Below are 24,325 nucleotides of genomic sequence, written 5' to 3' on the forward strand. Positions count from 1 at the left end.
ACAAACAAACAAATAGCTATTTAACTGGCAAAACTCAAGAAATGTCAGTGCTGGTCAATTTGGACGTAAGTAGTGGCCTGACCCACTCTCTGGCGTACTTGTTTTTTTAAGGTGTCAAAGAGTGGATCGTAGAAGCATGACCACTTCACTTTAATTTCAAATTAAAAAAGATTACTTTATCTTCTCTTTGCTCAAACCCCCCTTTTTATGCAAACAGAAGCACAAAAGAGCAATTCTTGTGGCCAATTAGCAGAGGTGCACATCAGCCCACAACCTCACTAAAAGCCCCTTTAAATTGTGTTTTGTTTGGGTCTTTTTTCCCCAATTTTAACAACCACTATTTCTTATTTAGTATAGATTAAAAGCCCCTGCTGATGTGCTGGTGTTTTTTTTCTCGTCTGATTTTCCTATCATTTTAAAATCTTGCCAGTGGTACCATGTACAGCAGCCTTGGATTCCTTAATGACATACATTCCTTGCCACCAGCATTACCTCAGTCTCTGATAAAGTTACTACAGTGTAGAAGGGAAAGTTTAGAGGGCACATTTGAATTGGACTTGTCTTATCAGAACAGCAGACATAAGGCGGCGATAGGGATCTTGATACCAACTCTGAGGTTGGTCCACTGGGCATAACAAGGCCTTCCTCCTGCTTCAACAGATATAATTAGCTTTGAGTTGGGAATGAAACTGTGTTCTTTTTTAGGTCTTTCCTTTTGTGTCCTTTTCCTTCTCTTATTCCCATCCCTTTCCTCTCCACTTTTTCCACTGAATTGCTGCCAAGCCCTGTTTGCCTTGGTAATTAGGAGCCAGCGCTGGCTTTCACGACTCCATTATGAAAACAGCAAACGGTCCAGTGGTTTATTGATAAAGCATTACACTCTGCTGCAATACTGTATGGCGATGTACAAGGAGCCTGCAGCCTTTTCAGGTGGACCACCATACAACCTCGCTCACTGCCAGATGAAATATCATAATGCTATAATAGCCCTATCACATACTCCATATAATACAAGACTGAAATGTCGGAATACAGCACACGGGCGGTATTAGTAAAATTTAATGCAAAAAACCCCCCCCAACAGCAACAACATGAGTTGTGCTATGCTCTGTCAAATGGAGAAAATGACCACAGAAAAAAAATATAGCCAATCTAATCTGCAGCAGGCAGAGACAGTTGAAAAGGTAATTTCGCTCAGCAATATGTGAGGACAGCTATTTAAATGTGTTGTTGGTGCTCCAATCAGGTTTCCCGGGGTGCTGTGATATTTAAAAGTGACACGGGTGACCCTCCACATTTGCGAGGTGTCATCATGCATCAATCGGCAAAGTGTATATCAAAGCTGCCCGTAATGGTGTGTGCATTGGGATTTATATTTCCAATTAAATCTGCAAATTATATGATTATCCTCTGCACCGTGCCGAGGCCATTTTGGAAACGGATTGTGCTGTTCATTTTGTTTTTCCACAAAGATAATAGTGCCAGTGGCAAACCTGCTTATGCAGTAAGAATATTAATGTCCGTGGCCTTGTCACACACCTACACGTGTCTCTAAGATCATACGCACACATGCAATGATACACACAACCCGCTGCTACTCCTGCAGAAACACACAGACGTTCGCTTGTGATGAACTAACGCTTCGGTGTTCTCTCTATTTTTCTGTCACTCAACCTTAAAGACAGACAGTATGTAAGTCCTTATTAGCTGAGATCCAGCACCTGCTGCAGACTTTAATTGCCTGTGAAAATGATATCAGGCCAAGGATCTGCCTGATAAACCTACACGTCGATCTGTCAGACACACAGAACACTGAGACCTTCATGATGGCCGATACGAGTCTCAAAAACAAACGCACACATGTAGACAAGCTCTTCCTCTCTCTCCCTCTCTCTCTCACACACACACATGCAAAAACACCAGCACTCACTGAAAGTGAATTATTGATTTGAACATGTCAGCTAAAAGACAGCGCAGACCGCCACTGTGGGAAAAGGAAGGATATTTTGCTATTGCTTTGCTATGCTTGACTGCCAAGACAGTGTTCGCCAGAAAGTTTCCACTTTCTCACTGTTTACAGAGCAATGCCTAACAATGCCTACAAGACAGAGAAAGGAATTGCAAGAGTTTAAAGATGCTGGGTGAGTTGTACAATCATGAAGGAGAAGGGATATCGAAAGACGCTGGAGACTGTGGGAGAAATGTAGACTGGAGAGGAAGAAGAGAAGTGAGAGGAGAATGACAGAGTGAGAACTTTTCCTCACGGGCTATTTGTATATGTATCTCTGGGGTGCCATTTTAGCTTCCACTTCTTTTTTTTTTTTTTTTTTTAGCTTGAGTAAATACTGTTGGAGTTTTTACTGATTTGCTGTTGACTCTCTGCCTTTCATTACTTTTCAGACTTGCACAGTACAAGCAATAATAGTTATGGCTGTAATTTTGCAATTGGTGCCAAAATGCATTAAATTCAAAATCCTAAAATGAACTTTTACGTTGGTGTTGCAGTGATTTGCACGTTGTCTCCAGGGATTTGAGCTTCCTCCCACAGTCCAGAGACATAAATGCTAGGTTAACTGGTGAGTCTAAATGGGCTACTATGGGACAGCTGTGGCTTAGAGTGGGTTGTCTGCTAAATAGAAGGTTGTTGGTTCAATCCCTGGATAACCTTGGGGAAAATGCCAAACCCAGAGTTGCCTCTGAGGAATCCATCAGCGCATGAGTGTGTAGATTTTGGGTTAAGATTGGTAACGTGTTCAGGGTGTACCCTGCCTCTCACAGGTTGGTCAACTGGGATAGACTCCAGCTTATCAGAAGACAATGAATAGATGGATGGATGGAGCAGTGTTTGAGGCATGGAAAATGGATACAGCACAGTCCCTCAGACCTGTGCTCAAAAGTTGAATATTTACTCTCCATAAAGTCTTTGACATGCGATCAGGATGCAAATATCTGTTCTGTAACTGCTAAAAGCTAAACTCTGTAGCTTGGCACTAACTTTATCTCCTGTCGAGCAGTTAGCATAAAGTTAGTTTTTAATTGGTTTTTTTGCTTGCTGCAACCAAAAGCAACACTTTACGAGCTGTGAGAAATTGTGGGAAAGACAGCCAAACAATACCTGGGGTCAGGCATTCTCCACAGAGGTGAAGGGAACCGCAGAGCTGGGTGATCTTTCTTTTTTGTCATTAGCGTCATTATTTTTTTTACCATACAGGGAGCCATTTGACCTACTGTTAGAAAAAAAAAAAGTTCATTAGTGCGGTTTTAATCTGATCATCTACACGAAACTCTGTGGAGTCATTTATCTTTAAAGAGCTGAGTCACTTCGCCACTTGCATAGTAAACATGTAGTTGCACACAGAATCCAAAGTGTGCTTGCTGAAGTCTCACACTGATTCTGAAGTGAAAAGACTCATTCAGAACCACCTTTTTTTTGGAGAACATCTCAACACTTCTTGTTTATGCAACAGAAGTGATTTGTCAAGTAAAAGATTTGAATATGTGAGTATGAGAATAGAGGAGAGAAACAGCTTGCCATCCTTCATGATGATAATCTCCTCTCCTCTGTGCTAATGCACATCTCAATATCCCAGGCAACACAAGTGAGATTGTAGTTTATGACAAGTATGGATTGCATAACAGACGCTGTCTAATCCTCACCCTGCAGGCTCGCGAGCATGTCTCCCTTTTACCAAAATATTCTCTGGTGAAAGATGTCATTACCAATTCTCTCCTGGTTTTAGTGGATTTATGCTGATTTCCATGGCTACAACTTAGTGATAAATGGGAGAAAAAATGAAGGACAGAAAGCAGAGGAGGGGAAATGGTTTGATGCAATGGGGGTATGTTGATATGTGGTGCTTATTCATTCATTATTCAAGCAGCCCTGTGTCCCTCTCATTTCTGAATGTGTTTTCTTTCTGTGATAAACTTAATATTTTTGCCATTCTTGCATTAATGTCAGGGAACATGCAGTCTCACATTTTACAAGGATTTGTTGCTCACACAACTCAGGATCTGAGATGAAATAATGACGAAAATGTTAACTTTTAGCTTTAAATGTATTTGAGCGTGGTCACAGCTGCATAAGGTGAAACCTATTTAACTTAACCCTTTTAGCCTGGGAGGAATATACAGTAAAATTTAAGTTTGGCACATCAGATGCATATAAATGCAACTGAATGAAACCTGAAAGTCACTTTAATGCGTTACTTATCAACAGTTTACTGGCACTCTTGGACAGAAAGTCATTTGCAAGGTCACCAAAGTTATAATGCAAAAAAATTCAAATATTCTTACGAACGCTGTGATGAGAGAATAGGACCTGCAGCTTACCATAAATGCTTTGCTTTGATTTTGAATTTAAAATTAGGTCCCAGCAGATATGTGAGTGCTATTTTTATTTTAATTTAAGTGCACAAATGAGTGGTTTGCTCCCTTCTAATTATTAAGCCATGTCCCCTTCCTTGAGTCTATTTCCATTAGAATAGCTTTAAGTCATGTGAATGAGATAAATAAGTACATTCACATTGATTATATTAATTGAAATGCTTATTTATATAGAGTTAAATGTACCATCCAGTGTAAAGCTAATTAACGTGCTACATCTCATTTACTTAAGCCATACAAAAACTGGGATGCAAAACTGACAGGGGCTTTGTGTAGGACTATTTCTTTAGGTGGTCAGTGACTTTGTGGAGTCTTAAGTCACAGTGATGTTGCTAGGCAACAAAGAAATATTTCTGGACAGAGATTGGCAGGGGAAAGTTTTCCCATCTGTTATAAATGTTATCAGCTGATTAAATAGCTGCTATCAGTTGTTATCACTCCTATAGATACTGCCAGCAAGCAGCCTCCTCTACCAGCTGGTTTGCTTAGTACATCACCTCATATAATCACGGTGCCGATGCCTTGCTGAAAAGACATATAGGAGGAGTGCTTTGAAAGCGCATCAAAAGTCTGCATAGGGAGCTCGAAGGGAATGCCAGTGGCATAAATCAAAGGACTTTCACCCAGGAGACTTGAGTATGTGGTGTTTGAATTTAAATGTTGTTTTGACCTGCTGTTTACTTTCATTTTCACTTCATGTTTGGTTAGTTTTGGGCAGTAAACCTACATGATAAGGACGAGGAAAACATCATGGCTTACGTTAAAATATAGCCTTTTACAATCAAAGCCATGTTAGAACTCTCTGCATGCTACGAAGGGCTGAGTACAAGCACAAAGGTGTAAAAGGTTACATTTTGATTTTATTTATTCAGAATAAATATTATGAAGGTTTCTAGACAGGTAGCTACTCAACATAAGGTCAGCTAAATATGAACACAACTAAAGTTAACTAAACTAAAGTTTGCATAGCCATTCCATACAGCCATCCATACATCCAAATGTTGAGTTGTTTTCTTCCTGTTATTCATTTTAGTGTCATGGGGAGCTGGAGCCTGTCCCAGCTGTCATAGAATGAAAGGCGGGTTACACTTTGTTGTTGGTTTGCAGCATTGCTAACACAGAGACACAGACCACTCACCTCACACCTAGGGCCTAATTAGAATCACAGTTTAACCTAACATGCATGTCTCTGGACTGTGGGAAGGAAGCCAGAGTACCTAGAGAGAACACATGCAGGCGCAGGGAGAATATGCAAACACTTAAAGAGGGCCCAGCCGGTTGAGTTGAACCCGATTTGAGCCTTTTGTATGTTTGCAATAACTATAAATCTGGAAAAAAAAAGAACCAAAAAACCCAAAAAACCCAACAACCCCAAAACGAAAAACTCACCAACCTAAAACAGGAATTTTTTTCACATATATCACATTTCAAGAACAAAGTACTTTCATCCAGCTAAGCAGCTTTTTTGGCGCTCAGGGAAAACACAGCAGGTAAATATTGTTATTGCAATTTAAAGAATCATATAAGATGGAATTAACTAATGAGCAAACTAATCATCAGTCATAGGAAAATTGGCAAAAATCAAACTGACTCCCAACAATACTGGAACATTAAGTACAAACTTGAATTTTCTACCATTTTCAGTACTGTAACTCAATTTTCATGTACATCTCTCTGTCCTCTCTTGTCCATCTTCAGCTGGTCCAGAATGCAGCAGCTAGGCTGCTAACAAACACTAACCAGTGCTCACACATCACACCTACTCTCTTTCTTTTCTCCGGCTTCCAGTAAAATACAGAATTCATTTAAAAAAAGGACTAATAACATATGAAACCCTACATGGCGAGGCTCCTGCATATATTGTATAGCTGAGATCTTATAACAACAGCCAGCCGCTCCGTTCATCTGATCATGAGCTGATCAGTTCATCTCTGTTTTGACTGTTATGTTAAATCCTAAACTATTTGTTTTTTATGTTAGCTTTTCCTAAACCCTTTGTCCATTATTTTTTAGCTGCCCTTGCTTCTTCTGATGCAGATATGGAAGTGTGTATGAGGAATAAATGTTAGAAATGTTAATGTTGTATGTCTGACTGTGTGTTTGGACATGTGCACTTATCTTTAATGTGTTTTTAAAAGTGCTATACAAAAAAAATAATATTATTCTCTTTGTTACTAAATAACTATGATCAAATTTCTGACTGATGGGTCAGAGTTTCCTAAAATATTAGATTTGGAATTAGTTTATTACTACAGCTGTTTCCTAGGGCTGGAAAAGTGCTTTTGTAGCCTGTTCCCTTTGAGTCCAGTGTGTTTGGGCAGGTGATGTCAGGTATGTGAAGTCAAAATAATTTTACTTCAGTGCCAAGTGCTGAGAGCACATGCTATTCAAGCACGTTCCCTTCAATACCTCCAAGGAAACATCTTTGAAAAGTGTTTTGCAGAAAATATAGCGCTGTGGACTTCGCATTTAGAACTAACCCTTGCAAGTTGTGCTTGGCCCCGCTGTGAGTGAAAGGCAGTTACAGCCTTGCACAGAACTTCCAATCTTGAATAGGGATTAGTCTATGTGGCGTCTAGGTAGATATTTAGCTCGATCTGTCAAGGCAGGGCATAGCTAGCTTTTATCTCAGACAGCACATCTTTGCAATATAATGCTTGCACTTTAATAGTCCTCACTTGTTTTGAATTTGTACAACTGGAAAGCAAACTACAGTAGTAATATCTTGGGTCATTTTAGGTAAAGCCACAGTCATTTTTTCTTTATCTAAATCTCTCATATAGATAATCTAACTGTCCCAACTCAGAGCTGAACAGGAGGACTCAGATTGTACAAAATGATAAAACTCAAGGGAGGAGAGGTTTGGAGTGAGAAATACAGGGGGCAGGTGGTGCACTGGAGACTTGATAGATTCAATTTTATGGCTAAGCGGAATTTAAAATTCATCACATAGCCTATGGTGTAGAGATCACAGCAAACCTGCCTTCTGTACCGTTTTCTTCTGATGTGAACGGGTAGCAGAGGAAAAAAAGCCTGATGGCATACAGGAAAAATAAGTACATTTACAGCAGGAAATTACACACGCTTGGTCGTGGCGTTAAAGGATTAGGATCTGTAGATGAACTTACCGACTGGATTAGTGCTCTTGTTGCCAGTGGCTGCATCTGACTTCTAATCTGTAGCTTTTGTGAAAAAGGGAGCAGAATCACACAAAAACATCAGGGCAAGGCAGTCGTGCCTTAGATCCCATCACAGTGTTCAAAACATGACTCTGTGATTAAGCTGTCGTGGAGAATACTGTTGTATCAGCCCAACACTCTGCCAGAGGCAGGGTACACCCTGGACAGGTCACCAGTCTATCACAGGGCTAACACACACAGACAGACAGACAACCATTCACGCTACCTGAACAATATATATACATTTGCAATTTGATCTCCAATCAATCAGTGGCTGTTTCTGGGTTGATCTTGTGTGTATGTGATAGATTGCTTACTGACGTGCAAACATCATTCAGCAGAAAGAAGCCGCTGAAAATGTCACCCAGCGATTTCCCCCCGCTGCCGTTTCACTTCATCTCCATCTCAACCTGTTGGCGCGACTTCTGTCCTCCCGCCCTTTGCAGCCATGGAGATTGAGGTGTGTAATTAAAAATATCTCCCCCTCCTCTGGCTCTCTCCTTACTGCTGTCAATTAGCAGCTGTTGGATCTGTCTGCACTGATGTCGAGTCTTGCAGGCTGCAATGCCATACGTTGTATGCTTGCTCTTGTGTGTACTTTTACATGCACGTGACAGAGAACGTGAGAATCTGGAAAAAGCAGAGTGATAGACCGTCGCTTTGCACTGAGTGCAAGTTACGTGACCCTAAGTCTGCAATCCTGCATTCAGATTACAGCTTCTTTATTTTTTTTAGGAATGTCTTTCAGCAGTCTTTACAAGCTGTATATTTAATTAGTGGGAAGCTACCAGTGCTCTTTCCTGCTTTGTTAAGACAAAGTAAAGCAACAACATGTCCAGATTACCCCCCCGTGCATTCTTTCTCCCTTGTGAAGAAGAAAGAATTAGTATATTGCCTGCATTTATTATACATTATCACCTGGATCAGGGATGTCATTTTTCACTGTGGCACAGCTTTCGTTGTGATTAAAAATTCTCTTTCTGTTTAAATAACCCCTTGTCTCAGATTGACAGAACTGCATTGCTTTCCAAATCTGCTTGAATTTTGTTCTGCACTGTATTTTACTTGGAGCTGGTTAATTTTGGCTCTAAATCTCTCAACTCTCTTTCTATGGTGATCACTGCGGTACACTCAGGGACAGACACACTGTCAGAGTCAAGCGTTTTTGTGTGTGCTAACCGTCATAGGAGCTTCGTACGTCAATCGCAGCAGCCCTGACTCTGTTGTCAGTGTGTCTAATTAACACTCCTGTGTGGTACTGATGCTACACACTACCTTTTCTGAGACACCTGCCCTGTGACACATTTAGCATACTGGAGCAGGTGATTGTCAGCACACATTTTACATGGGGGATACAACCTTAAAACTAAGCAATACTAGTTGATGCTAAGATCAGGGGCAGCAGGTGTTTGAGGGAGAATCAGCAGGTATGACATAGTCATGCCTAGGGGTTGTTGCTAGCGCTGGTGGGTCCACATGCATAATATTACGAATAAACAGATGGATGAGAGCATGACAAAGTCTGGCAGATGACAGAAATGAAATAGTCTGTCTGCGATTTAATGTATTTTCTTTTAAAAATGTTCCTCTCCGTCTGCCGGAACAGTATAATGATGCTTTCTTGCCAAAAGGTTTGTCAGGAAAGATGCTTGTGAATCTGCATTTACATTTTACAGAAAGACTTATCATAATCATCACGCTGCTGAACACGTTTAACTGTGAGTGTGCAACGAAGGGAGGAGGGCAGAGATATTCTGCATGTGTAAACATGTAAATAGCTTAAATTATTATCACTTAGAGTGGTTTTTACTCATGTTTTATTAATTGTAGTTTTTTTCGTGTGCATGTTTGCGGATGCTCGTGTGCCCTCTTATGTGCTTTCACCAGTCATGCCAGCTTGCTCTGACCCCACTGACACAGTGTCCCTGGCTCTCATCCAAGTCGCCTGCAGTGCCATCCTCTCTGCCTGCACAGTCTCACACAACTCCATGACTCATTGCTCAGCTGTGGTCATTTTTTTCTGTTATCACCACTTAAATGAAGGCATACTCAATGTGTTTTCATTCCTAAAATGGCTTAGTGATACTTTGTCAAACCTGCTGGTGACTCAAAAGAAAGGTATCTTTTGTTTACAACAGTAATAATCCCCAACATAAAAAAGGCATCGGTTTTGAGGATTTCTGCAATATAACACAGGTATTACGTATGTACTGTGGGAAATAGAGCCAGACAGTTTTATAAAGCAGAAGATTCCTACATGGCATCACAATGATCATCATCATGAGCACAACTTTCAGCTTTACTCTTGTGCCGAACATATTCAGTCTGATTGATCTATACTTGTTGTGATTTATTATAATTTGTGCATCATCAGGTTACTGCAAAAATTCCATTTTCACACGTGCATTGGTGACTTGAAGCCCTTTTAAATACTTATTGAACTATTTTTCTTGTGGTGGTAAGGTTGTCAAGATGCTAGACTTCAGTACTGATACCCAGGAAAATACCTGATACTGGATAACATTTCCACTGCTTTTTGTGCTTGATGATGCTAGACGTTTTCATCTTAAATCTGCGACTTTAAAAGAAACTTTTAAATTAACACTATCTATCAGTGTTACAGGACTGATAATGTTGAGCTGATATAATCTTATAGCTTTATTATTAGCCATAGCCACATGATGACTCAAGAGTGACTCGCTAATAATGGAGTGCTAACGTTAGCCCATGCGCATGTGGTCTGAAGCTAAAGTTGATGATAACTGTTTAGTACTTAAGCATTGTTGAAACAGGAGCTTTACTGACCTCTTGAAATTCCTCCTAAAGTGTCTTGTAGTGTTGTGACCACCAGCTACATCAGCTGAGAGTGAGGGCAGGTGCTGTGTGAAGTTGTGTGTTAACTGGAAGACGCAACGATGGCACCCTTTGTATTGCTACTGTTGCAAATGAGCATCTAATTATATCAATTTTTTTGGCAAACCTAGCAGGAGGTGCTAGGTTTTCCAATCTGCTTTGAGACTTCAGAGAAGTTGAAATTTGTATGTATTTCCTTACCACAACATTTAAAGGCTCTAAATTATTTTCTTGTTGATGCTGCCATACACCTCTGCATATTTTCTGAGTTTGTTAGCAAATGTAAGTTTGTTAGCAAGGGTTACCAAGGAACTGTTGCCATGTGTCAACTAATTTAATTCAGAGACTTTATGAAAGAGACATGTGTTTTGCAAATAATTTTGAGTAAAAATCCATGAGAGAATTAAGAAATGCCAAAGATAGTGTTTGTCTTGCACCGGCGCCCGAATAGCTAATCAATAGTTGAACCAATTTATATGAGAGCAAATTCTGCTGTTGCACTGACAGGTGCACACAGTTGTGGTTTTATGATAACAGGCATAGCTAGTATCTTGTGTACCATACTTGTTTCTCGGCTTATCAAATCCATTATATGGATTAGCATTTCATTCGTTAAATGATCCTAATGTCTCATAACCACGACTTAAGGTTTGAGTGAATGAAATAATGAAATCAGCTGGCACACCATGTGATCTTATCTGTCAATTTTTGATTTCACTGTTAAATAAGATCTTGTTCAAGGGAGTCAACAATGTTTGCCATGTGCTGTGTTCTTATGTGCTGGTTTGCTTTGAGTGGATGCTCGAATATTGTTTTTTGGTATCTGATCTGAGTGCTGTTTTTAATCTATCTGCTGCAATATTTAGCCTGAACCAGAGTGTAGTCTGTAATATCTGATACAGCTCATGCATCAGCAGTCAGGTTGTAGCCATGATTGAGGACACTGATTAATGGGAGTTTGGAGTTTGAACTGGCTTAAAATGAAACACATTACAGAAATTTTGACTTATACAACTTTTTAACTTATAGTGTTATATTGTTTTATACAGCTGAGAGACTTGTCTTCTGCTCGTCAAACACATTTCATTGCAGTGTTGACCGTGTGCTTACTTGCATATGACAAATAAAGCTGAAAACGAAATAAGGAAACTGAAATAAGGCTGTGTTGCCCACAACCACCAGGTAAATGGCCTGTATTTGTATAGCGCTTTACTTAGTCCCTAAGGACCCCAAAGCGCTTTACACTACATTCAGTCATCCACCCATTCACACACTGGTGATGGAAAGCTACATTGTAGCCACAGCTGCCCTGGGGCGCACTGACAGAGGCGAGGTTGCCAGACACTGGCGCCACCGGGCCCTCTAACCACCACCAGTAGGCAACGGGTGAAGTGTCTTGCACAAGGACACAATGACCGAGACTGTCGGAGCCGGGGCTCGAACCGGCAACCTTCCGATTACAAGACGAACTGCCAACTCTTGAGCCACGATCAAGGGTTGGTCAAAGAGTTGAGCATCAACAGACTGCATGTCACTGATGGGACAGAGAGCGGGACTACTGGATGAGTCATGAGAATGACTCCTTCAAGAATCAAACCCGCAAACGTGGGAAATGGCTACAGGGTCACACAAACCAACATCGTCGTCTAGTGACGAGGCACATATGTATACCATTGGTTTAGCAACAAGTCTACCATCGGCTCAATGGCCTCCGTTGTTGTGTTATATTAGTGTCGCATTACCCCACAGGACAGTGTTGCTGTAACGACCCCACCCACATTAAGGTGGTACTCAGTTGTAACGGAAAATTACAGAAACCGAGTAGGTACTAGTGGAAAAGAGGCAATTGTGACAGCAGTTTGATGGGTTTTAATATTCAGGGCAGATTGTAATAACTCTGACGATTTGAGAAAGTCAAAATGGAACTTTATTGATTACCTGCTAAACATGACATTGAAAGTGTGAGGATGGCAGCATGAGGGTATTATGCACAACTGAAGGACAGAGTGGTAAGAACATGTATACTGGCTTGTCAGTAGTTGCTGGACAGCTACAAGCCTTTACAGCCAATACTTGGGAGAATGATAAATTAAAAGTTCTGCTCACTGTTTTTTTTTTCTTTAAATGTAATCAGTTGACAGTTATGACATTCTGAGATACATGCAATATCACAAGCATTTTTCGTTGAAAAATAGGGCAGGTAGCTGAGCAGAAAGTGCTCTATATCTCTTAACAGACGCTGGTATTCTCTGACTTCTTTAACACCTTCAGATTGTTTGAAATCATGAGTGACAGAGTGGCAGAGCGTGGCAAGTTGCTCTCATGTGACAGCCAAAGATGAATCATTTAAAGTGCTCGTTTGTGGCCTCACAGAGCAGTGTTTTCTGGACTATTAGCTACACAAGCAGCATTAGGCAGATGAAGCAGACTCTCCTCATATCTCACCATACGCCTGAGGCAACACACAGAGGGTGAGACTTCAAAGTATTCAGATAAGGAGATAAACACCTCATGCTGAACTTGAGGAACTTTGACAGATTTAACAGAACAAAGAGTCCTCTGTCTGGCTGCTAAGGGACAGTTTGCCAATAACTCAATTTGCTCATCAGTTTGCATGCCTTGCTTTTTGTTTGCCGTGTTCATAAAATGGCAACCTAATCTGTTGTCACCCCTATAAACACAGTCTTTTCTCCCCAAACCTAAACTGTGTTTTTTCAAGATAGGTGGTGAAGGAGGAGATGCTATCCTGCTAAACACAGGATGAGTGTGGGAATGGCAGGGTGGAAGGGGGAGGGTGAGGAGGTTAGTCTGTTTATGTGAGTGTGCGTGTGTGTGTGTGTGTGTGTGTGTGCTTAGCTGGTTGTTGCTGGGGGGGGGGGGGGGTTGCCTGTGGGACCTGCCTCTCAGTGTAATTGAAAAATGTGACCTGGAAAATGTTTGCCCAGTGGAGCATGAAAGTTACCTCCACAGCAGTGGTGGCATGCTCAGAGGCGGCTCACCTGGCCCCCTGACAGGGAGAGCCTCGTATTGGGTGGGAGCTCACGTTAAGAGCCACTTTATCCCTCCACCACAAGCAGAAACATGCATTATTTAAGAGAACTAAAGAATCCCAGATTGACCGAGGAATAAAAGAGGCGAAAATTCAAATGGAATCTCCACCTTTAAGCTGTGAAAGGAGTGACCTCAACAAGGGCACTTGGCGTGCCTAATTGAATGCTTGTGTGTTTGTGTAATTGTCATGGGGGAAAAAAAGGATTCTCTAAAACATCTGCATGAAAACAGTGTTTTTGCTGATTAGAAAGTAGTTAAAATGCATCACTACAGGGAAAAACACTAGAGAACATTGTTGTGTCTCAGCATATCTGACATTCACTAAGTTGGTGATAAAATGCATTAGAAAGAAAATCACCTCTGTTCTGCACACCCTGCATCATTGTCATTTATCCTAAACCATTATTTCAGATAACACGTGTCTTCACGCTTTGACAGGTATGAAGACATATGACAGTGCCCAGAGTACTTTAGCAATCTAGACAAACTAAATATAACAAAGTGAAAAGTCAGCACAAGACAGAGACGTGATATACATTTCAGGTCCAATGTTGATACTGGGTCACCGGCTAAGAATAGTTTAACGTACTCTAAGAAAGTGAATGTTGAACACTGTGGTGTTTAAATGGGAGAGTGGGGGATACCGAATGCGCAGAGCAAGAAAACGCTAGAGGTAAACAAGGATATTGTCAGTGAAAGGTCTAAAGTGTCTTAGAAGATGAGCATTCACCCCAATCACACAGCAGCCTGTGGGGATACATACTAAGCAGATGACTGCAAGGCAGATGTAAACAGTGACAGATTCAATGAGCCTGAACAAAACAAACAAACAAACATCTAAAAAGCCTGTGATAATGGCTTATAATAGAAATCACATTGTTTAAAGTTCTAATAAAAACAATCTGTTTGCACTTTGTCTCACTTGCAATTTTTTTTCTTTACTTTTTTCTTTTTTTTAAGACAGTCCAATTCAAGATGTGAGATTAATGCCTTGGGGAGAGTTTAACGTCACTTTCGGAGGTCTGCAGTGCCATCAACAATCAGGTAGGTAAGATCTCAACCACATTGGTCCATTGGCCAACAATTGCTGGGAGATGCTGGCTGTCACCGAGTGAAAATGGTCACAAAGAGGATGCTGCAATGAAAAGATTCTTGTGATCATTTTGATGGCTAGAAGACTGCCATAGTCTCCTGTAGTCTGCATGGAAGACACTAGCTGTGTCCCCAAACGTAGGCTGCATCCTCCTGAGGCCGCATTTGTAGACCGATTACGTCACAGCAACGTGACGAAGGCTGTCCCAATTCGTAGACTACGAATGCGGCCGACAAATGTGTCCTCCTTTTCCCCAGATTTGAAGGATGGGTCGGGTGTATCCTTCGTGGCCCACCGTATCCCAGAATTCATAGCGCGGCCCAGCCAATTCCAGTTTCCAAATATGGTAGCAGCTACTTAGTTTTAATATTACTCTTATTATTCTTTCTGGGTCATAAAATAAACTTTTAACATATTTTTAGGTGAGAATGTAGCTGTGTAAACTTCAAATATCTGCTCGGTTTATCAAGATATCACATATTTGCAAAAGTGCTCCAACGTTTTCGGAGACATCTGTTACCCACCCGTTCGATAGCTAGCCTGGGGTTCAAGGGTCCCTAGAGCCGGCAAGAACAGCGGACTCCCAGCTTCATCATTTTCAGATCTAAGTTATTAGATTAGATTAGATTAAATAAAACTTTATTAATCCCTCGGTGGGTTCCTCCGGGGTTTTCACACAGCTGAATAAACGTCAAACAGAAAACTGATTAAACAGAAGTATGAGATAGTTGAGAATTTACGGCAGTGTCCAGCGGTGACGCAAATCTGAAGGCCGTCTCATTTCACAGCCTCGCACTTCCGGCCTTCTTGGTTTTCGAAGGACCCAGCCTACGTAGACCACGAGGGCCGGGTCCTCCAAAGGATGCGGCCTAGGTTTTGGGACACAGCTACTGACTTGCTAACTACTACCCATGTGGTAGTAAAACTTCTGACTTAGATTGGAAATGGAGACTATTTTGCATCAAGGTATAAAATATAAAGGTAAAAAGTAAAAATCTTCTTCATTTCAAGTCGCACTGGTAGCAACCAAAGCAATTGAAAAAAATTTCCAGTGAACCACTGTATACCTTTTGGTGACCAAATTTACCAAATGACTGCCAGCAACCTCAAGCAACCACTTGGCACTCAGTCAAAGAATACACATTTCCTCTGGGGCCCTGTGTTAGCCAAAGGACTTAAGCTTTAGCAGTTGATTTCTCTGGTGGGTTGGTTCCACTGTTGTTTCCTAGGTGGTCACTTACTGCTGACTGAGGCCGAAAAGGAATGTGCTATTTCCCGAAGTGAAATACTGGCAAGAAAACCTGTGTAAAGCTGGGTATATATAGAAGCCTGAATCTCAGGTTACTGAAGTTAAGGTGGACGCCTGAACATCACGGGTCTGAAAAAAATTAACTGATTTGAATCCATCCCAGGTCACCAAGTTTGCTCAAACTATTAGACTGCTAAATGTGTTGATGAAACAACTAGCAGAGCAATAAGGATGTTTTATTGCACTGAAGTGACGGCCACTTTGAAACGATTGGTGCAGGATGTTCTTTTGGCTCTTTTTCTAGATATCTTTGAAACTTCCTCCTTTCTCATATCTTTACATTATGTTATAATTTGGAGTAAGAGTAATACGGCACCACTATAATGATAGCGGCTGTGTCTTTGATTTAGTTTTCAAAAATAAATGAATTAAAAAACAAAAGGAGAAATCTGTTTTTCCTCTACTTGGAACACTTAAGATACCACTACCCCTAATCTGTCCTATGAATCTCATACTTTAAATTGCCACATGATAGTCCTGAAAGTAACCCATAAGTGCCTAACTTTGCAACATTTATAATATGACACAGGGCACCGAGAGGGAGGCTAACTGAGCTTGTTGGCCCCACACAGTACTAAAGCAAATGCTTCAGGGCCAGTGAGGGGAACAAGCTAATTATGGATTGACTCTGTGTAAGAGGGACTTGTGCTTCTGTCTTTAATGAGGAAATTTGCATCTTCCATTAAACTGATGTATGTGTGCATACATCGCATTATAGAACATTACATATAAGCTGGAGGAGTAAATTTGTGAAGTTCTACCTCCCACATAAGCCGCTGCTCAGAAAGATCAATTCGTCCGCCTTGGGCCGTCCGTGGCATTTCCTCTTGGAACAGTTAGATTGTTGAAAATCACTTGAGTTACGCAAAAGTTATTCACCTACTTGGTTGGTATATAAACGTGAAGCAAAAAGATTCAGTTTTATTGGAGAAAGCGTTACATGAGCATTGCTTCTTTACCACGTGTATATCACTGCCGCCACTGTCACCATCAGCTCCTACAAGCCTACATGAGATAAAGAAAAGCCATATCAGGTAATGTATAAATGAGGGTACAAACAAGCTAGTAAACAGCGTGAATCTAATTAAAAGATAATGTCAGCCATTTTGTCACAAATGTTTCTGCTGCTATGGGCCTATCTTTTAGCCCTAGGGCTCCCTATCTGTTGAGGACTATTGCTCTCTTCTTGCAGGCTGTATCTTTAGTTGTGCTGCTATCTCCATTTCCGCACCTCAGACTATAGCTTCCCGACTTGGTGGTATTTCTGCTGGCCGTCATGCTTGACTGTGCTGACCCAGTATTTCTGAATGTCCTGTTTAGTTTCTCGTATAAGCTTCAAAATATACTTCTGGTAGCAAATGGGGACCTTAATCTGGAAGCAGCGGCAAATATGTTTACATACAATGAGTCTGATGAGCTTTGGTGTACTACATGCTGCCCAAAATAATATGATTTTAGTTTTTTCTTTTCCCAAAGTCCTCCTCAATATGGAAATCATAAAGAGAAATACAGTACATTAAAATTCTGTGTCTGGAAACCCTGTATTTTGCACCCCACTGAATACGCCTCCAGACTTCCATTCTCTTTGAGGATGGCTAGACTTTACGCAAACATGTCTTCTAGGAGGATGAAATCTCTGACAGGAGGATTGACCAGGCCTATCTCCAGAGCAGCAACTGCACGTTCAGAATGAACATCACCCCGCTAACTGGCCGCTGGAGGGGAACTTGAAAGAACAGGAGCACTGACGCACCTCTGAAGATGGTTTAGCATCGACCACTGACAGCTGACTTCAAAGACCCAGTTATGAACATGACAGGCAGCCTGTGCAACAGCCTTTGAATCCAGTGCACATTTTTATCAAGAATTTATGGTGTATTTAGAAGTGATTTTTTTTTTTTTTTTTTGCAGCACCGGGAATTTGATTTGACTGTACATTTCTTCGCTGACACGGTAACTCTCACAGGTTTCTTCTTGATGTTGATATATATGGGACTTGCATTTTCATGAGTGCATGATGTTATTCCACATGGCAGCTGTTGATATTAGCGCCTTTGATTCCTGAGGAGTTCTGAAGAAATGCTGCAGAGAAAGCCCCCCAAGGCACGAGTTGTTTATTTGCCCAGATATATATTAATCCAATCAATTTGGCTCAACTCACACCTTGTGGAGAATTGTAATGGAGCAGATGGATACAGAGTAAAGAAAAAAAAGGCATATATTTTGGCACATTTAATGTACATCCATAATTTGGTATCTACACGTTCAAAGTGGCCCACCTACAGTTCTGTGATGTGATACTCATCTTCTTTTCAGTGTTGTTTATTCAGATATGCAGTAAAATGAGCATTGGCGTAACTACATTTAGGTCCTTTTCAAAATATATAGGTCTGTCATATATTTTTGAGTTACATGTAAATGATTTTACAAATAATTTTGAAAAATTAAAGTTGTCCAGGACCAAAAAATAAAGGTCTAAAATGATCGTATTTTTTTTTTCTCAGCGCATATCTAATTTTCTCCATGTCCGTGCCCCCTTTTGCTGCATTTCTTGCAGCCAATTAAAAAAAACAAAAACAAAAACAAATAGAATAAACGCAAACACAGTATTGGGTGACCTTTTCGATCAGGTTTCTCTTTCTTATGTATTGCCCTTCTCTCATACTAAAGTCACTCTCAAGATCACTGGTGGTGTATCCAATTCTTTCACTCCATAAAATATCAACCCTCGAGACATGGTCCCATAGTCTTGTTTGTATGAGAGGGCGGTGATACGTCTGAGTGTGAGGCCATGTGTGAGTGCATATGCGTGTGCCCAGGCATGTGTACTTGTGTGTGTTGCAGTGTCATCCCTCCCTGGAAAATGACTTATTAAAATGAAATTACGCAGCGCCCTGACCCATGGCAAACGGCATGAGCCGCAATTTGTCTAGCAGTTGAGCTGTGAATAAAATCTGATTGGCAATAATTTCGCTTTGCTGTTGATATCGCATCCCATCCTCCACGTCTTTTCTTCTCACCCCCTTCCATCCTCTCACCAGCCCCTTGCCTTATCATGGATGTGTTGATCTAAGGGTGAAATATTACTAATATGGTGAACCAGGGTCAGTGAGCAGAGCAGTGCGATGATGGCAAGTGGGTGGTTGTGAGGTTAAGGATGGATTATATGAAACAGGAAGCGCTTGTGGTAATGTTTAATGCCAAAACACACCACTGATGTCTGGTAAAAGACTGAAAAAACCATATGTGTGGCTGTTTGTGTATAAGTGGGTTGCTCAGAAAGTGTGTGTGAGTGTAAATCTGCACAACCTGAACAAAGTGTAATTGGTTATTTAAGCAGTTGCCTTATCTACTTGTTGGGAGTACATTTTGTAAGGGTCGGGTTGTCATTAGGATTAATTAATTTGCTTTAAAAATGGTATTTGCTACGATCATCTCTTAAATGTATTAAATAAATAGCAATAGCACTTTTTAATTTATCTCATTTGTCCAGTTAAATAATTGTATTTTTCTTCATACTAAACACAAACTAAAAAAAGCTTATATGATACAGGAAATGATGGAGGTGGATAATGGAGGCAGGGAGTTAAAGACCCTAGTGCAATGGTGGCCTTGGACAGGTTGATGTAGCTCCAGCAATGAGCAGCTCATAAAAAGTGCTATCCATAGGCCTTAGGAAGATATTCTATCTCTCTGCTGCTAACGGCACAGCCTAAAATCACCTGCTCCATCAAAGTCAGGCCCCCCTCTACAACATAAAATGCACCAGGAAAACAGCAAGGAAAACAATAAGACTGTGTGTGTGTGCAGTGCACACTTTGTGAGGAGGCATTTGCTTTATTTAGCAGGAGAATTGGGATGCTCAGTGCAAAGCAAGTGGTTATGAAAGTACTGTATTTTTTGAGTTTATTGAAATTCTAAAATGTCATATTAATCTGTCTTTTCACATTTGTGATAGTAATATGAATGTGTTTTAGCTTGCTTGGCTTTATTGCTATTGGCTGCTTCTGTTGTTTTGGGTTCCACAAAGCCCACCTCTGTTATAGTAAAAAATAATGCAAATAACAGAATAGTCAACAATTAAAAAACAATGTATTCAATTTCTAGCTATTTATTTTTTTCCTATTCTTTTCCACTCTCTGCATAATTGTTAGTCCACAGAAAAACATATTTATGGCTATGCCAGTGCAACAGGGCCTGGAGGTTGCTAATCGAGATGCAGAAGGGGGCTTGAGAGTCAGGTCTTGGATGGATACGAGATATAACAAGATGTACATAAATAAGGCTCTACAGCCTGCCAAAAAGAAGCTTTGGTTGCTATAGGCTGAAGACATACAACAGAGGCGCAGAGGTCAAAAGAATAAAAGGCTTGTTCTCAAAAGACCCATATTGTGTCTGCAGTGGAGAAGCAGCAAAAGGCTCACCCAGAGATGAGACTGGACAATACTTGAAATATGTGTAGAAGAAGAATCGCAAAACAGCTCTCAACAACAGAAAATCACCAGAAAAGAAGCCTCAGTCCTTAAAAGCTGGAAAGGGCCTGGGCCAGACTTGAACCACAGAACTGTTAAATAAGTTAACAGCACAAATGAGGGAACTGCTAACAACAGGTACTCACCCAGCTATGCTAACACATTGCAGACCCAATAATCTGCCCCTCCAGAACATGAAGCCCCTCACTGCAAGCTGATCATGCGCATGTGCCGACCCATCATTAGGACCAATGTTACAGATCCAAAGCACCTCCTGAAGAGTGTACATAACCAAAACTCTAACACAGAGGTTTCAAACATAAGGCTGGGGGACCAGAACTGGCCAAAGACTCCAAGTCAAACTAGGATGACATAAATTTTAGACTTTGAACTGGGGTTTTTTATTGGTTTTACAGCTTTCCCTACTGATAAACACCATTCATGCTACACTAAAGTAAATTAATAATAGGTAAACCATTAAGTGATGGAAAGTTCCTGTTTCATAAAAACTGAGATACATTGTTGAAATTGGAATTCTTTTTTATATTAAAATATCTCAGGGATTACATGTCTGATTAAACTTCTTTACACTGTTTCACTGGTTTGGCCCACAAGATCAAACTAGGCTAGTATATGGCCCACAGTTTAAAATGAGTTTGACATCCCTGCTCTAAGGCTAGGCAGACCAACCTGAGTGGTTCCCTGGACAGACTGTAGGAAAATCCTCAGAGCCCCACATGAATACTGGAGTGCTTGCCACAAGGCCGACAGGAATTCATCAAGAATTCAATGCATATGTGACAAACATCATTTCAAGGCCATCGCTCAAGTCTCCACGATGTGTATCATATACCAAGATGATTTACTGTCCCTCCTGCTCTTCTGCAAGGGCCTGAACCTGCTGAACCAGATCACTGCAATGAGTGGGTATTGGTAGAGATTCAGAAGTGGACTGACCATCAGACACCACTTGAACACTGATCACACTGATCTCCATGAAAATTGGAAGACTAGGGACTGTGATCCCAAAGCTGAAAGCGTCAAATCAGTAGATTCCAGGTGGCTCATAGACGTGTGCAAAGGTCTGGTACACAAAAATTCTACAAAAATTCATGTAAGTACTTGCATATCTGCCATTCATGTGTATTGAGACTTAAACATAAACAATCTGTACACGGTTATTATCAAGCTTGAAGGAACGTTCTCAGTCATGCAACATGTATAAGCTTCTTTTCCTGCTTCTTTTTTAAGTCAAGATGTTTTATCTTTTTCGGGAACGCCTTTGGGCAACACAGCAGGGAGAAGAGGAAGGAGATGCATGCAGACTACACTGTCAACAACAATGAATTTAAAGAAAAAAACTGTCTTGCTAACAACCGAACCTCTAAATGTAAGAAAAGGGATGCACAGGTGGCGACTATAAACTTTTAAAAAGATCAATTATGGTCAAAATTAAATGTTCCTTAAAATCCTGGTGGAGAAATTCTTTCTGCAGTCTGCTTAAAAAAAAGAAAAAAAAACTCCTTTAATGTCCTAATTGAGCACATTTGAAAGAATCGAACCAAACAAAGCTCAGCCCACATAATAATTCTTTTGATCGAGCCTCCTGAGTGAGAAATCATTTTGACCAATAGTTCACTTACGTGTCTCTATATACGACGATGTTTGGAGAGGTTCATAACACTAATAGCTTTGGTGGTGGTGGTGTGAGGGTGGGGGGAGACGTCTGTCAGAAAGGACAACGAAAACGTATCTAATTGTGAGTTGTGAAAGTGGGAGCTGTAAAAGCAACAGAACAATCACAGTCATTATTAGTACCATTACAATCATCATCGAGCCCACTGTCAAGTGTCCTCCATTGCTTCTAAAAAGGAAAAAAAAATCTCCATCAAAGCTGATATCTCCTGACCTAGAAGCACAAATTGCTTGCTTTAAAGCTCTGGAAGCTCTTAACCTTAAATTAACACATCATGATCTTAAATGTCTTCCTCCCACTTTGAACTATTTTCACCGACAGTAACTATTTGGAGGTGAATCTTGTGGCTAGTTTTAAGGTCATGCTGTTGTCATCTGTCACATGACAATGGGGGTACTTTGCGTCTCTACTTGAGTCTTTCTCCAGAGACAGAGAACTTAAATTTCCTTTCAGAGCTAATAGAAATTTAACTCTGCCTATAACTCCGCTGAGACCTCCGGGCTCGACACTAGGCAGGGCCCTGGAGGAAATAGCTTCAGATGTCATTTACTTTACTGTTCTCTTCTTATCTCTTTCATTTCTTTCCCTTTCCCTGCTCCCATATCTTTTCATGATGTTTGCTGTCATTGGAAGTGGCTGGAGTGGCCACGTTGCAGAAATATTGATTTCTTCCTTGCCTTCCTTTTTTCCTTTTTCCCCTCCAATCCTTCCAATTCCTTAAATCCCTCCACCTCCTTTTCATTTCCTGTGTTGCATCTGAGTCTTTATGTTGACGCATGACCAGCCTGCTTTACTGGTTGCCCATCCTGCTTCGTTCTTTTGCACGCTTCCCTTTTTTTTTCTTCTGTCTCCTGATTTTTTTTCCCTCCACGAGCTTGATTCTGACATTGTGTTGTGGCTTCACTGTCTTTAAAAGCACTCTCCATTATAGGGTGGCTGAGAACTGAAGGTGTAGCGGTGCGGGGGGGGGGGGGGAATTTTCTGCTGCCATTGCTTCACTGTATTCTTGCTTGCATCCGTCAAGGCAGCAGAGGCCCGTGTTCAGGCTCTTTGTCGAACTTAGGCACTGACAACTCATTCCCCCTGACAACACACAAATAACTTTTGCTATTAGTGAGTTCACAAAGTGAAATGTCTTTTTGCAGAGCATGTTGATACATGTTGATAAGAAAAAAATACCAGTAACCCCCCCCCCAATGAAAAACCAAAAGAAAAAAGAAATGTTTAAGTTTAAGCATTTTCACTGGTAAAGTGTAAGTCCTTGAAACTGAATAAAGGTACTCTATATTAATACAGTAATATATACAATACAGCATTATTATAAATCAGTGTTTGGCGCCTGCAGGTGCAACTGTAGGGCATCCTGTACTGTAAGATTTTGTCTCCACTGCCAAATACACTGTAGCTTTCTTGTAGCTTCCTTTTAGTATTTATTCATGGGACGGATCAGATTTTATAATGGCTCAATCAGGTGGAAATTATTTCACAAGCCTGTTTTCACTAGTATGTTTAATTAATTGATATATTGGAAAGCTTACAGTACTGGATAGTTGCACAGATCCCATAGATGCTCCACTGGATTGTGATCCAGTGACTGTGAAAGCCATTTGATTACAGTGAACTGCCATGTTCAAGAATCCAGTTTGAGATGATCTAAGCTGTGAAGTAACAAGTTATCCTGCTGAAAGAAGCCACCAGAAAATGGTAAACAAAGGGGTGGACATGCTCCACGACAATAATCATGTAGGCTGTGGCACTTAAATGATGCTCTGTTAATACTAAGGGGCTCAAAATATGCCAAGAAAACATCTCCCACATCATTACACTTCCAGCAGCCTAAACCACACAAGGCTGAATGGATCCATGCTTCCATGTTGTTTGCACCAAATTCTGACTCTACTATCTAAATGTTGGAGCAAAAATTCTTTTAGACACATCTGCCCAGGCTGACCCTCTATGAATACGCCTTAGTTTCTTTCACTTTATTATTCTACAGGAGTGGCTATTGTAGTATATCCGCTTATATTAGTTTATATATCAGTTTGAAGCATTCTGGCTGCTCTTCTCTGACCTCATCAAGACATTATCACACAAAACTGCTGCTCGCTGGACATTTTCTCTTTTTTTGGACCATGCACTATAAACCATAGAAATAGTTGTGTGAGAATATCCTGAACAAACATTTCTATGTATGTCTTCTCAAGTCTGGTGTTCAGTTTGCCAGTGCCAGACAATTTCTGAGAAATTTAAAGTACCTCTATATTGACTATTACCTTAATCCAACAT

General features: G+C 40.7%; 1 long non-coding RNA gene across 1 annotated transcript; it reads left to right on the top strand.

The window, feature by feature from the left end:
- The first annotated feature begins 3,754 nt into the window (after nucleotides 1-3,754).
- Nucleotides 3,755-17,666, top strand: LOC134627299 (uncharacterized). The gene is made up of 3 exons (XR_010093889.1): nucleotides 3,755-3,839; nucleotides 14,430-14,513; nucleotides 17,495-17,666. It is a non-coding gene; the product is annotated as an uncharacterized LOC134627299 (long non-coding RNA).
- Nucleotides 17,667-24,325: the final 6,659 nt, after the last annotated feature.

Source organism: Pelmatolapia mariae, linkage group LG5 (genome assembly GCF_036321145.2).
Source record: "Pelmatolapia mariae isolate MD_Pm_ZW linkage group LG5, Pm_UMD_F_2, whole genome shotgun sequence".
In the NCBI taxonomy this organism is placed as follows: domain Eukaryota; kingdom Metazoa; phylum Chordata; class Actinopteri; order Cichliformes; family Cichlidae; genus Pelmatolapia; species Pelmatolapia mariae.